The sequence below is a fragment of the Loxodonta africana genome, chromosome 12, assembly GCF_030014295.1.
Source record: "Loxodonta africana isolate mLoxAfr1 chromosome 12, mLoxAfr1.hap2, whole genome shotgun sequence".
Taxonomy (NCBI): Eukaryota; Metazoa; Chordata; class Mammalia; order Proboscidea; family Elephantidae; genus Loxodonta; species Loxodonta africana.
Window position 1 is genome coordinate 356,959 of NC_087353.1, and position 15,956 is coordinate 372,914.

Consider the following 15,956-nt stretch of genomic DNA (forward strand, 5'->3'; position numbering starts at 1 on the left):
ATGACACAGAACTGAATTCTAACCTCAGTAAGCTATCTCAGACGCTCTTTGGCGCAAGGCTACAAAAGGAGCCCTGGTAGCACAAATGGTTAAGTGCTCAGCTGCTAAACAAAAGGTTGGTGGTTCGAACCCAGCTAGTGGTTCTGCAGGAGAAAGGCTTCGTGGTGGTATGTTTCCATAAAGGCTACAGCCAAGGACACCCTGTGGAGCAGTTCTGTTACCTGGGGCCACTATGAATTAAAACGCACCCTATGGCACTCAACAACAACAGTGCAAAACTGCATATAAATATATAAATTAATGTCAATTAGGACAACTAACTGAGTTCTAGGCCATGCCATCCTACCTACCTCGCTAAGTATTTTATTTGGAGTACAAAGCTGATAAACAGATTTTCTGAAACACCATTTCTTCATATTTCAATTGAAGAAGTTGGACTGATGAACTCTAAAGTCCTGCCAGTTTAAAACTCTATCATTTTATAAAAATTATAGGGAGTGGCACCTGGTTCCGTATAGCAGGCTACATTAGGACAGCTACACTGGGCAACTGGCTGGAAACAACTCCTTTAATCTTTCAATAATACTGGGAAACTTCACTGCTCCAAATCCTAATTGTACTTTTAAAATGAAAAAGGATGTAATGGATCCTCACATTGATTGTGAAATTAAATACAATTTTCAGAGGGGGATGGACAATTAGACTAGAAGGACCTTAGGAAATCACAATGACAAAGTGATGGAGAACTGAAACCTATGATACTCCAGAGGTACAAAGAAGGAAAATGAGTTTATTCCATGAATATGGAAAGAAATGGAAGAAAAATTGGCTCCTTTGACTTGTAGCTTAAGAAGCCTGTTGCTGTCAAGTCGATTTCAATTCATAGAGACTCTGTAGGACAGAGGAGAACGGTCCCATAGAGTTTTGAAGGCTGTAATCTTTACGGAAGCAGGCTGTCACATTTTTCTCCTGAGTGGCTGGTGGATTCCAACTGCTAACTTTTTGGTTAGCAGCCAACAGCTTAAACCCTGCATCACCAGGGCTCCTTCTTATTTTTGTTAGGTGCCATCAAGTCAGTTCCAAATCATTGCCACCCTATGTACAACAAAACAAAACACTGCTGGGTCCTGTGCCATCCCCACAATCGTTGTTCCGCTTAAGACCACTGTTGCAGCCGCTGTGTCAATCCCTCTCATGGAGGGTCTTCCTCTTGTTTGCTCATCCTCTACCAAGCAACCAGGGCTCCTTAGCTTAAGATAAAAAACACCAAACTAAACCCGTTGCCGTCGAGTTGATTCTGACTCACAGCGAGGCTATAGGACAGAGTAGAACTGCCCCAGAGAGTTTCCAAGGAGGATGTGAGCTGGTGAATTCAAGCTGCTGACCTTTTGGTTAGCAGCCAAACTCTTAACCACTGCACCAACTTAACTTTAGCCTTTCCAGTATCAAAGCACTTCCACACACAAAGTCTGAACTGTAAAGTAAAAGACTTTCGGTTGAATTTCAGAAGGGAAGAAGACTAACATTTCTCAACCTCTTATTAGGACTTGGCACATCACATCTCTTGACAACGTAGTGAAGTCTGTATTATTTCCATTTTACAGTTGAAGTGTGTTCAGAAAGACTAAGGTATTTCTCCAAATTGCACTGCTGAGTGACAGAGATGAGATTCAGCTTCATTTTGTCTGATGCCAGGGTTCATGCTGTTTCCATTCCCCATGCTACCTGGGTTACATTATTTCTATTTATCAGAAGGTGGAAAAAATCGATGTGAATAAAGCTGACCGTGGCCACTTAAGCTACCTTTAGGTTTGAAAAAGCTCAGATTAGTAGAGGCCAGCCCAAATTCATTTTCTGCTCAACTTCATATTTTAAGACTGGAAAAATATATAGAACAAGGAACACATACATACCCTTCACCTAAATTCAGCCAACTGTTAAACTTTGCCACAATTGCTTTCTTTCTCTCTTCATATAGATATAGATACACACACACATACATGTGTGTCCAGGCACACTCACACTTATTTTCGGATGCACCATCTGAGAGTTAGCTGTAGATATTCTAACACTTTATCCTAGCACACTTCAGCATGTACATCTAAAACTTACCCTATTGCTTCCAGTAATGTTCTTTATAGTTCTACTTCACAGAAATCATGGAAGTTAATCAATGCATGACTGTATATATATTTGTTGTTATTAGGCACCATCGAGTCATTTCCAACTCAGTGACCCTATGTACAACACAACGAAACACTGCCCAGTCCTACACCATCCTCACAATCGTTGCTAGGTTTGAGCCCATTGTTGCAGCCACTGTGTCAATTCATCTCGTTGAGGGTCTTCCTCTTTTTCACTGACTCACTACCAAGCATGATGTTCTACTCCAGGGTTTGGTCCCTCCTGATCACATGTCCAAAGTACATGAGACAAAATCTCGCCATTTTTTTCACTTCTAAGGAGCTTTCTGCCTGTACTTTTTCCAAGACAGATTTGTTCATTCTTCTGGTAGTCCATGGTATATTCAATATTCCTCACCAACACCATAATTCAAAGGCATCAATTTTCTTTGGCGTCCTTATTCATTGTCCAGCTTTTGAATGCATATGAGGCAATTGAAAATACCATGGCTTGAGTCAGGCACACCTCAGTCCTCAAAGCGACATCTTTGCTTTTTAACATTTTAAAGATTTGCCCAATGCAATACATTGATTACTTGACTGCTGCTGCTTCCATGGGCTTTGATTGTGGATCCAAGTAAAATGCAATCCTTGACAACTTCAATCTTTTCTCTGTTTATCATTATGTTGCTTATTGGTCCAGTTGTGAGGACTTTTGTTTTCTTTATGTTGAAGTGTAATCCATACTGAAGGCTGTGGTCTTTGATCTTCATCAGTAAGTGCTTCAAGTCCTCTTCACTTTTAGCAAATAAGGTTGTGTTATCTGCATATCTCAGACTGTTAATGAGTCTTCCTCCAATCCTGATGCCACATTCTTCTTCATATAGTCCAGCTTCTCAGATTATTTGCTCAGCATACAGACTGAAATAAGTATGGTGAAAGGATACAACCCTGACACACACCCTTCCAGAGTTTAAACCACATAGTATCCCCTTGTTCTGTTCAAAAGACTGCCTCTTAGTCTGTGTACAGGTTCCTCATGAGCACAATTAAATGTTCTGGAATTCCCATTCTTCATAATGTTATTCATAATTTGTTATGAAAGTCTTCGCACAGTCAATAGAACACAGGTAAACATTTTTCTGGTATTCCTGCTTTTAGCCAAAATGTATCTGACATCAGCACGATATCCCTCATTCCATGTCCTCTTGAATCCAGCTTCAATTTCTGGTAGTTCCCAACTGATATACTGCTGCAATCGTTTCTGAATGATCTTCAGCAAAATTTTAGTTGCCTGTGATATTAACAATATTGTTCAATGATTTCTGCATTCCGTTGGATCATTTTTGTTTGGAATGGGCACAAATATGGATCTCTTCCAGTCATTTGCCCAAGTAGCAGTTTACCAAATTTCTTGACGTAGATGAGTGCATGCTTCCAGCACCGCATCCGTTTGGTGAAATATCTCAATTGGTATTCTGTCAATTCCTGGAGCCTTGTTTTTTCACAACGCCTTCATTGCAGCTTGGACTTCTTCCTTTAATAGCTTTGGTTCTTGATCACATGTTACCTCCTGAAACGGTTAAATGTCAACCAATTCTTTTTGGTACGGTAACCCTGTGTAATACTTCCATCTTCTTTTTACGTTTCTTGCGTTGTTCAGTATTTTGGCCATATTATCCTTCAATATTGCAAGTAGAGGTTTCAATTATTTCTTTAGTTCAGCTTGAGAAATGCTGAGCATATTCTTCCCTTTTGCTTTTCTAACTCCAAGTCTTTGCATGTTTCATTATAATACTTGACTTTGTCTAATCAAGCTGCCCTTTGAAATCTTCTGTTCAGCTCTTTTACTTCACTGTTTTTTCCCTTTCACTTTAGCTACTCTATGATTGAGGGCAAATTTCAGTGTCTCTTCTGACATCTGTTTTTTTCTTTCTTTCTTGTCTTTTTAATGACCTTTTGCTTTCTTCATGTATGACCTCTTTGATATCATTTCACAATACAACTAGTCTGGTGTTTGGTCATTGGTGTTCCATGCATCAAATCTATTCTTGAGATGGTCTCTAAATTCAGGTGGGATATACTCAAGGTCATACTTTGGCTCTTGTGGACTTGTTCTAATTTTCTTCAGCTTCAACTTTAACTTGCATATGAGCAATTGATGGTTGGTTCCACAGTCGGCCCCTGGCCTTGTTCTAATTCATGATATTGAGCTTCTCCATCATCTTTTTCCACAGGTGTAGTCAACTTGATTGCTGTGTATTCCATGTGGCCAGCTCTATATGTACAGTCGCCATTTATGTCGTTGAAAAAAGGTAATTGCAGTGAATAAGCTGTTAGTCTTGCAAAATTCTATCATGTGACCTCTGGCATGTTTTCTGTCACCAAGGCCATGTTTTCCAACTACCGATCCTTCTTTGTTTCCAACTTTCACGTTCCAATCACCAATAATCATTAATGCATCTTGACTGCATGTTTGAACAATTTCAAACTGCAGAAGTTGGTGAAAAATCTTCAATTTCCTTGTCTTTGGCATTAATAGCTGGTGTGTAAATTTGAATAATAGTCATATTAACCGGCCTTCCTTGTACGTGCATTGATATTATCACTGACAGCGTTGTACTTCAGGTAGATCTTGAAATGTTCTTTTTGACAATAAATGTGATGCCATTTCTCTTGAATTTGTCATTCCCGGCATAGTAGACTATAGAATTTTTCAATTCCTAATGGCCAATACCATTCCAGCTCACTAAAATCTAGGATATTGATCTTCAAGCATTCTATTTCATTTTTGACGACTTCCAATTTTCCTAGATTCATACTTTGTACATTCCAGGTTCTGATTGTTAATGGATGTTTGCAGCTGTTTCTTCTGATTTTGAGTCATGCCACATCAGCAAATGAAGGTCCTGAAAGCTTTACTCCATCCATGTCATTAAGGTCAACTCTACTTTGAGGAGGCAGCTTTTCCCCAGTTATATTTTGAGTGCTTTCCATTCTGAGGGGCTTGTTTTCTGGCACTATGTCAGGCAGTGTTCAGCTACAATTCATAAGGTTTTCACTGGCCAATAATTTTAGAAGTAGATCGCCAGATCCTTCTTCTTAGTCTGGAAGCTCTACTGAAACCTGCCCTCCATGGGTGACCCTGTTGCTTTTGACGTACCGGTGGCTTATCTTCCAGCACCACAGCAACACACAAGCCACCACAGTATGACAAAATGACAGATGAATGGTGGACAATGGAATATTACTCAGCCATAAAAGGAAATGAAGTCCTGATAAATACTACAACATGGATAAATCTTGAAAACATTACACTTAGTGAAAAAAGTCAGTCCCCAAAGAATATTTTATTATTCCACTTATATGGGATAGCTAAATGTATTAGACCAAAATTTATTAGTAGATACCATGGGTGGGAGGAAGGGGGAGGGGAACTCTTAGCTTAGAGGGCACCGAGTTTCTGTTGTTGGTAGTGGATAATTTGGAAATGGATAGTGGTGATGGTTGTACAACACGACGAATGTAACCAATGTCACTGAATTGTACATGTAAAAAAATGCTAAATTGGCAAATGTTTCATTATATATATTTCTACCATAATAAAACAATTAAAAAGGTTAAAACCTCTGCAATGCAAAAGACAGCATAAACAAATTTAAAGAGGCAGATTAAGAAAAATTTATAACAAAAGGATTAGAGCCTGTATCGTATAAGTACTGTTATAAAACAAGGTAAAAAAAGAGAAAAAACCCAATTTGAAAATGGACAAGGGGTATGGATAGGTAACTTATGAAATATAAATAAACCCCCCTCAATGATATTTATACTCATTAGTAACCAGAGGAATGCAAATTAAATAGAGATCTATTTTTTCCTAAATTTTGTTCTTATTGTTGCGTATATACACAGTAAAATATACAGCACTCAACAGTCTCTATATGTACAATTTAGCGACACTGATTACATTCTTCAAGTTGTACAAACATTCTCACTCTCCTTTTCTGAGCTGTTCCTCCCTCATTAACATAACAGTTCCTATCTAATTTTTTGAGTTGTTGTCAACTGGATCCTATGGAGATAGTTCTTAAAAGAGCATAACACTCAAGGCAGCCCTTTTTTTAACTAGTTAAGCTAAACTATTGTTTGGTTTTAAGATGACTTCAGGGGATATTTTTGGTTAAAGGTATAAAGCTTATATTAGGGCAATAGTTTCAAAGGTTTGTCTCCTCCATGGTTCCAGAAAGTCTAGAGTCCATGACAATTTGAAATTCTGTTCTGCGTTTTCCCTCTTTTGATCAGTATTCTTCTATGAAATCTTTGATCAAAATGTTCAGTAATGGTAGCCGGGCACCATTCAGTTCTTCTGGACTCACGGCAAAGGAGGCAGTTGTTCATGGAGGCAATTAGCCACATTCCATATCCTCCTCCTGTTCCTGACTCTTCTTCTGTTGCTCCAGGTGAACAGAGATCAATTTTTGTACCTTGGATGGCTGATTTCAAGCTTTTAAGACCTTAGGAACTACACGATGAACTAGGAGGCAGAACAGAAGCACTAAACACGTTCTTAGGCCAATTAACTGGGATGTTCCATGAAACCATGACCCCAAACCTCCAAACCAAGGAACCAAATCCCATGAAGTGTTTGGCTGTACATAAGCAGCCTCAGCAGGTAGTCTTTCTTTTTTGTCATTGTTGTAAATATATCTATCACACCCAGTATCACACAACTTTTGCCAATTCAACTTTATGGAGGAATACAGCTTATTGACAGCAATTACAATTGGCTGCACAACCCTACCCTTAATCAACGTGATTTTTCCCTAACCATTAATGCCCCCTTTCCCCTTCCTTTCTGCACTTGGTAACCACTGATAAACTTTAATCTTTATATATTTGTCTGTGGTTGTCTTTTTATATAAGTGAGGTCATATTTGTCCTTTTGTGATTGGCTTATTTCACTCAGCCTGAATGTCTTCTAGCTCCATCCATACTGTAAGTGTGTATGAAGACTTCATTTCTCCTACTAGCTGAGTAACATTCTGTTGTATGTATCACTTGTGGTTTATCCATTCAACTGCTGATGGACATTTAAGTTGTTCCCACTTTTTGGCTATTGTGAATACTGCTGCAATGAACACTGGTGTACAAGCCCCTTTTTGAGTCTCTGCTTTCAAGTTTTGGGTATATACCTAGGAGTGGAATTTCTGGGTCATATGGTAGTTGTATTTTTAGTTTTTTGAGGAACTGCCACATTGTTTTCCACAATGGCTGCACCATTTTGCATTCCCACCAGCAGTAGGCAAGGGTTCCAATTTCCCCACATCCTTGCCAACATTTGTTATTTTCTTTTTTTTTTATCTTAGCCATCCCAGTGGGAGTAAAATGGTATCTCATTGTGGTTTTGATTTGAATCTCTGTTCAAGTCCTTTGCTCATTTTATGACTAAGTTATTTGTGTCCTTGTTGTGAAGTTACATATATATATTTTGGTTATTGAATTCTTATCAAATACATAGTTTCTGAAGATATTCTCCCAGCCATTAGCTTGTCTTTTCATTTTTTTGGTGAAGTCTTTTGATGAACAAAATTTTTAATTTTTATGAGGTCTCATGTATTTATTTTGTCTTTTGCTGTTTGTGCTTTTGTTATTATATTAGATAATCCATTTTTGAAAACTCGGCCTGACAGCATTGCCCCTGCTTGTTCTTCTATAAATTTCATGGTTTTAACTTGGACATTTAGGTCCTTAATCCATTTTGAATTTTTTTTTGTGTGTATGGTGTGAGGCAAGAATCCTGTTTCATTATTCTGCCTGTGGAAATCCAATTTTCCCAGCACCATTTATCGAAGAGACTCTACTTTCCCCACCAAATGGACTTAACACCCTTGTAAAAAAAATCTGTTGACCATAGATATGTAGTGTTCTCTTTTTCTCTCTTTTTTTACCTCATCAGATCACCAAACATAAAAATAAAAAAAAAAATGGATAATATCCAGATTGGTGAGGGTGTGGGGAAGTAGGAATATTCATGTAGTGTCATTAAAAGTATAAATGGGTGAAGCCTGATGTACACATACTCTTGGATACAGCAATTCTACTTCATGAATCTATTTTATAAAAATACTCGTATTCCCAGGATTAAAAAATTAGTCTAGAATAATTACAGCTCAAGACAATGTCTTAAATTCAAATTATTCCAATTTGAATGAACACATGTGCACACATACATATACACGTGGAGTTTATAATAGCAGGAAAAAAAAAAACCCTAAAATCTCCAATAATAGGGAGTATGTAAATAAATTACAGTACCTTCCATGGTTAAAAAGAATGAAGTAGATGTATGTGTCAAAGTGGAAAAATCTTTTAGAAACAGAGTTAAATAAAAACTCTTGAAACAATATATTATCCTCCACTTATACAGACATGCATCCCTAAACCATACATACATAAATTTATTTTTACATAAATATATTTTTTAAGTCTATAGTTACTTTAAGGAAGGGTATAAGATTGGGGGATGAAATAAAGGACTTTAATATTTTACTCTATGTATTTTTCTATTGCTTGAATTCCTTTGACCATGAAATCAAGGATCTCTCTCGTTTTTTGTGGTGGTTGAGGAAAAAAAAAAGGCTGACTAGATTAAGTATTACTTTTTAAGTTTATATAAAATAAAAGCCTAGAAGTAACCCCAAATCCAGTCTGCAGACTGTGTCTCACGCCTTGCCTGGTCTCACGCCTTGCCTGGTCTGCCCCTCTACAACCAACTGCCTAAGGCGGCATTTCCTATCACTCTGAGAGACTGTACTGCGGTACTCACAACGCTGTAAGTACACGTAGTAACCAAACTAGGGAGTTAGCACAAAAGAGCATTTTATTGCTGAATGATGGCTACGTGCCAGGATCGCCATGCCCAGGGATCCCCTCGCAGCTTCAAATTCCCAACTGTAAACACACACATGAAAAATGACTTCTATCCAAGTTCATTTGGCATCTGAGGATAACCACATCCAGAAATTCCAATGTCACATCACATGAATAATCCTTAAACACTCAATAAAACGTGACCATATGATAGATGTTAGAGTAATGCCAGTGGCTAGTCCACGGAAAGAGACACAAACAGTAAACTGAACGGCACATGAACAGCTCTCATGAAATTTAAAGTTAAAAAAGAGGTTGCTTTTATTTTTTTGGGGTTTTTGTTTTAAATATTATTTAGCAGGTCTTGCCACACATTTATGCAAAAGTTAAAGTTAACTAATCTTTCTGTGTGGTCTTATATCCTACGGTTAAGATAACGAATCAACATGTTGCCAACATTCATTTTTTATAGTATGGTGGGCAAGTCAGTTTATTTAACTAAATTTCCAATTGTTAACAGTCAAATGTGGCTAATGATGGGGTGTGCAGAGTCCAGAACACTCAGGGCCCTACTGTAAGTTTTATCTTAGCTTATTAATACAAGTTAAGAATTTTAGGGCTGGAAGAAACATCACTGACCATCCAGTCAGATTCCATTCAGTTAAGAAATTGCCTCTAATGCAGAACGAGGGTTGCCCAGTCTCTGGGAATACTAATGACGGGGGGTTGACTGCTTAAGGCACCTCTTAGAGGTTAGCACGTTACTAATGTTCACAAAGTCCTTTCTCAAAATGAGCTCAGAGGTGCCGTACTATATAATTACATTCGCTGATCTTACTTCCTTCTGGAACCATATAGAACAAGTGTCTCCCTCTTTTGCATGGCAGTCCCATAGACTTCTCGTTTATGGACTAAATAAACTACCATCCCTTCAGTATTTCTTTTCCTGGTTTCCAGAAATGTCTCCACTCTTCCAATTGCTCGGGACTCAAATCTGGGTGTCATCTTTGATTCTTCTCCTTCCCTAACACACAAGATCTAATTTATCAGCAAGTTCGGTTGCTCTGATTATATTTAGAATCTGACAACTTCATACCACATTCATCATACTATCCTAGCCACCATCATTTACCATCTGAACCTCTGGGTGCTCCAAGCTCACACGGTACCAAGAGCACCTTCAAAGCCCACCAGAGATGTCCACCGGCAATGGGCCCAGCCCTCCTGGTAGCACCAGAAAGTGAGAGGCACTTTTATAGCCACATATTGTCACTAGTCCTCTCCAGGTCATAGAGAAACGAGCCCCAAGTGGTCAAAAATGACTTGTTTTCTTTCCTTTCTAGTGCCTAGAATATGCTTGGCACATAGTAAGTGCTCGATAAATACATATTAAGTAAATGAATTAATGACCTGATCAATGTAGTATGTTGGAAGGAAACAGCTTGGTCTAATAATATAATAGTTCTCAACATTTTATTTTCTGCTCTGCATTTGAATGGACACACTTGCATATCTGACACTTGCCCAAGGTTACACCCAGAAATTGGGCTGTTCTCACAGACAAGACAGTCTATGGTTTGTGTGTGATTCCTTAGAACACCAATGTTAGCTTCCCACCCAAGAAATCTGAGTAAGACTGATAGGGCTATCCTTGAACCCACTATTGTTTACTATTTGTTCTTTGCATTTTATAATTATTTATTACTAGGCATAGGAATGCTACTGACTTTATTAAGTGCTCTTATAAAGAGGAATCTTGCTGAACTCCCTCATTAGTTAAAATAGTTTCTTGACTCCTGTGGATTTTTCTATGTAGACAATTGTATCATATGCAAATAAGGGTAGTTTTGTCCCTTTCTTTGATTCTTTTATTTTTTGTTTTATTGCCTTGGCCAGAAACCCTAGAATACTAATGAACCGTAAGTGTGACAGCAGCCATGTGCACCTTGTACCCGACTTAAAATTTAGAAAGTGAGACTTTCACTGTTAATTATAGTATTTGCTTAAGCTTTTTATAGATGCTCTTCATCAAGTTAAGGAAGTTCCCTCTATTCCTAGTTTATGAAGAGTTTTTATCATGAATGTATATTTAATTTTCTCAAATGCTTTTAACATCTACTGAGAAAATGAATTAGAAAAAAAGATTTGCTGCTATTTATCGTTACATTCTTAGTTAAACCCTAACTCGGTTATGATTTTTTTAAACATACTGCTGAATTTTATTTGCTAATATTTTATTTTAGATTTTTACATTCATGTTGACAAGTGAGTCATATATAAATTTTTACTTTGTACTAGGTAAAGTTCGTGCTAACCCAAAGCCTTGTAAAATGAGGTGAAGAGCTTCCCTCATTGTTTTTCTCTGCAATAATTTGTAATGCTTGATAAAACTTACTTCAAAAACTATCTAGTCTTTTTCGATGGCTTGTGTCATAGTCATCTGGTGCTGCTATACAGAAATACCACAAGTGGATGCCTTTAACAAAGAGAAATTTATTCTCTCACAGTCTAGGAAGCTAGAAGTCCAAATTCAGGGTGCCAGCTCCAGGGGACGGCTTTCTCTCTCTGTTCGCTCTGGAGGAAGGTCCTTGTCATCAATCTTCCCCTGATCTAGGAGCTTCTCAGTGCAGGGACCTCAGCTCCAAAGGAGAGCGCCCCTGGGTCTCCTTGCTCAGGGTTAAAGAGGTCCCTCTGTCTCTCTGCTTGCTTCTCTCTTTTATATCTCAAAAAAGACTGATTCAAGTTACCACCTAACCTTGCAGATTGAGTCCTGCCTCATTAACATAACTGCCTCTAATCTTCCCTCATTAACATCATAGAGGTAGGATTTATAACACACAGGAAAATCATATCAGATGGCAAAATGGTAAACAATCACACAATACTAGGAATCACAGTCTAGCCAAGTTGATACACATTTTTAGGAGACACAATTCAATCCATGACATTCTACCTTTTTGCCCCCCAAAATTCATGTCCTTGTCACATGTAAAACAATTTCACCCCATCATATCTTAACATTCCCATTACAAATGTGAAACATTACCATTATAAATGGGAGAAATTAAAGGGAAAAAAAGAATAATAGGTACCAAGCAAGTCAGCACAACACATATCAGCTCTCAAGGTTTGAAAATAACCCTCTGTTCTCTGAGACCATTTTGGCAATGACCCTGCCCTCCAGACTCTAGGTATTGGCCACACTCTCTGGATTCTGAGTGGAAGCCCCTTGGTCCTGGGCTTTAGCTCTGCCTTCCAGGCCCACTGGAATGGCAACTCTGCTCCCTTAAATTTGGGTGGCCCCATACCGCTGGCACTCATGAATGGCAGCTCAACATTCCAGAATTGAGTTGGTGAAGATCTGACTCTTTGAAATGAGGGGACTGTGGCCCTACCCTTAGCAACTCCAGGGGCCTTGGCTCCACACTTTGAGACCCCAGAGGTTGTGGCCCTACCCTTTGAGGCTGAGGCAGCTCTGCTTCTTGTGCTCCTTGTACCTTCAACTTCTGCTTCCTGGTTCATTGGCCTCTGAGCCCCTCAGGCCTCACCACCTGAGTCTGCCATGCCAGGACAAGTATTCCAAAGCTCTTCATCTCCACCAATAAGTGCCCAGAGGCACCCCACTCTGCCAGGAAGCCTCCTGCTCAAAGGCACTCAGCCCTCTCCCTCCGTGGGTTGGCTCCAGCACTATCTTGAGCTGGTCTCCTGGTTCTGCTGCTGCTGTTTCTCTGCTGCTGCCAGTTCTTGCCATCTGCGCCATCTCCAGTGCAACAGCTCTCTCATTTCCTTCTGAGTCCTCATCAGAATTGTCACTGCTGTCTATAATTCCACCAACAGTCTCTTCAAGGCAATGTCAGCTTTTACCATTAAGGCACTTCAAAAGTCTTCCAGCCTCTATCCATTCATAGTTTGTAAACTGCTTCCACATTTTAGATATCTGTAAGAACAGCACCCCACTCCTGGCACCAAATGTCTAGGCTGGGTTCTCTAAAAGGAGAAGCAAAACCAGTAAAGCATATATATAGAAAGGGGGTGAGGGGGAGAGGGAGGGGGAGGGAAGGGGGAAGGGAGGGGGAGAGATAGGGAGGAAGGCAGGAAGAGAGAGAAAGGGAATGGAGGGAGAGAGAGGGGGAGAGAAAGAGGGGAGGGGGCAGGGAGGGAGATAGAGAGGGAGGGAGGAAGAGAAAGGGAGAGGAAGGGCACCGGAGGGAGAGAGGGAGGAAGGGAGGGAGGAAGACAGAGAAAGGGAACAGAAGAGAGACAGAGAGGGGGAAGGAGGGAAGGAGGGAGAGATTTATATCAAGGAAATAGCTCATGTGATTGTAGAGGTTCGAAGATCTCAAGTCCTTGGCTCAGGATAGGGGCTTCTCCTGATTTATGTAGCCACAAGGGCTGGGTAACCCAAGATTGGCAGGTCAGACAGCAGGGCTCTTGCGCATAGGCTGTGAAGATAGACCAATCCCAAAACTGGCAAACAAGATGGCAGGTAAACTGCTAGCTCAAGCCTCATGAACCGGAGGTCAGACAAACAGGATCCAGAGTGACCAAAAGCCACAAGCCTTGCCAGAAAGTCCACTCATATTCGATGCAGGCCACACACCCAAGGAAACTCCCTTTCAACTGACTGGCTACTCACAGTAGATCCCATCATGGAAGTGATCACATTATATCAGATCTCATCATGGAAGTAATCACAACATCATAGGACTGCCAACCTACATCGTGACTGCCAAACTACATTGTAACTGCCAAACCACTGAGAATCAAGTTGACACACATCCTTAACCATCACAGGTAGTGAAATGCATATTTGTGTTTACATATTCAATTTCTCTAATGGCATAAATTGTTTAGATTTTCTATTTTTGAATCAATTTTGGTAACTTTTTTTCTATTATTCATCTTACCCATTTTCAAATTTATTGGCATAAAATTGTTCATCACATTCTCTTAAAACAAACAAACAAACAAACAAATCACATTCTCTTACAACTTTTACATATACTCACTGTATCCTTACTATATTTTCATTCTTAGTATTGTTCACGGGACCCATCCCTATTCCTTTCTTTACTGGTAGGATTTTGACTATTTATTTATTTATTTTCACTCAAAGAACTTAGCTTTTGTTATTGTTGAGCCTCTCTTTTTTTTCTTTGCTTCAATTTTGCTAATAATTGCTATTTTATTATTTCTTTCCTCCTATGTTCTTTGGGATTATTTTATTACTACATATTCATTCATCTTTAATTACTACATATTCATTCATCTTTAAGCACCAAAGGTTAAGAAAAATTGAATTGAAATAATTTAATCCAACTACTTTTTTCTCCTCCAGCAAATCGGGGAAAATATATTGTTATTTTATTTTAGAGGTGAGACGTCTCAATCCAGTCCAGTTTGTGGAATATCAATTTCTGTAGTGCATGGTCCTAGAACTGCTACAGTTACTGGCTGCACAAGAAAAAAGAAGTTCCACTTACTGAATCTAATACGAGATCTTATTTTTCACAAAGGAGGATTCTGAACTGAGAATTAGGTGAATACGTTGGAATTCTGGGTCTTTCAGTAATTTCTCATGGGACTCTGGCCAAGAAATTTAGATTTCAATAGATGATCTCAGAATTCATTTCTAACTCTACGATTTTTGGTGTTCAACATTAACTGCCTAATATGCAACCCAAACAGAACAACTAAACTTCAACATACTCCAAGGATTCAAAAAAATCTGTTTTAAAGCTGTAACCCAAAGCATTACTATAGTAGGTCAATAAGCAATAACAGCCTAAAACTAATGGAAACATCCCATTTCTGGGTTGAACTTTGAGATGTTTTTTATACTAATTAACCCTTCAGGCAAAGGAAGATACAGAGCTGTTGTTGAAACTTGAACACTCATCCCTAAGCAGGGGAGCATTTGCAAAAGGCAATTTGTACAACAAAATGGTCCTGAAAATGTTAACTTGTCACAACCAAAATGCTCAGCACTGGCATGTAAGTGGCAAGTTTGATTTCTCAAACCAACCACTGTATTTCTAATGATGGATATAAAATACGGCCACGTTCACATTATTTCCCATTCTGAGTTCAATATGCAGCTGATTTTTTTTAACATATATATATATGCATATATACACACACTGATACACACACATGTATACATACATATATATATAAATTCTGCCTTTGTTATCCAGTGCTACTATAACAGAAATACTACAAGAGGGTGGCTTTAACAAACAGAAATTTATATTCTCACAGCTCTAGAGGAGGGTCTTTGTCTCTTCAGCTTCTGCTTCCTGGTTCCTTGGAGATTTCCACATATCTTGGCATCTATCTTATCCCACCTCTGCCCTGCTTGCTTGTTTAACCTGTTTTATATCTCAAAAGCGATTTGAGTCAAGATACACCCTACCTTAATCCTGTCTCATTAACATAAAAAAACCAAATGGGATTATAACCGCAGGCATAATCCCATTTGGTTTTTTTATGTTAGTTAGGACTGACAACACATATGTTTAGGAGACACAGTTCAATCCATTACATTCTACCCTTTGGCCCCCCAAAATTCATGTCCTTCCCACATGTGAAACTCATTTACCCCATTCACATCACCCCAAAAGTCTTAAATCAACTCCAAGTTCAAAATCTCATCTTCTGAATCACCTAAATTAAATATGGGTGAGACTTTAGGTATATTCCATCTTGTGGCAAAATTCTTCTACATCTGTGAACCTGTGAAATCTAGAATACAAGTTATGTGCTTTCAAAGTACAATGGTAGAACAGGCACAAGACAGACATTTCCATGCAAACTGGAGACACTGAAGGGAAAGAAGGGATAACAGGCACCAAGCAAGTCCAAAACACAGCAGAACAAATTACATTAGCTCTCAAGGCTTAAAAATAATCCTCTCTTCTCTGAGACCATCTAGGCAATGGCCTTGCCTTCCAGACTCTGGGT

General features: G+C 38.9%; 1 protein-coding gene across 9 annotated transcripts in view; it reads right to left on the reverse strand.

Moving 5' to 3' along the window:
- Positions 1-15,956, reverse strand: part of MCPH1 (microcephalin 1) — a 331,342-nt gene that overhangs the window by 26,989 nt on the left and 288,397 nt on the right. The window lies entirely within an intron of this gene.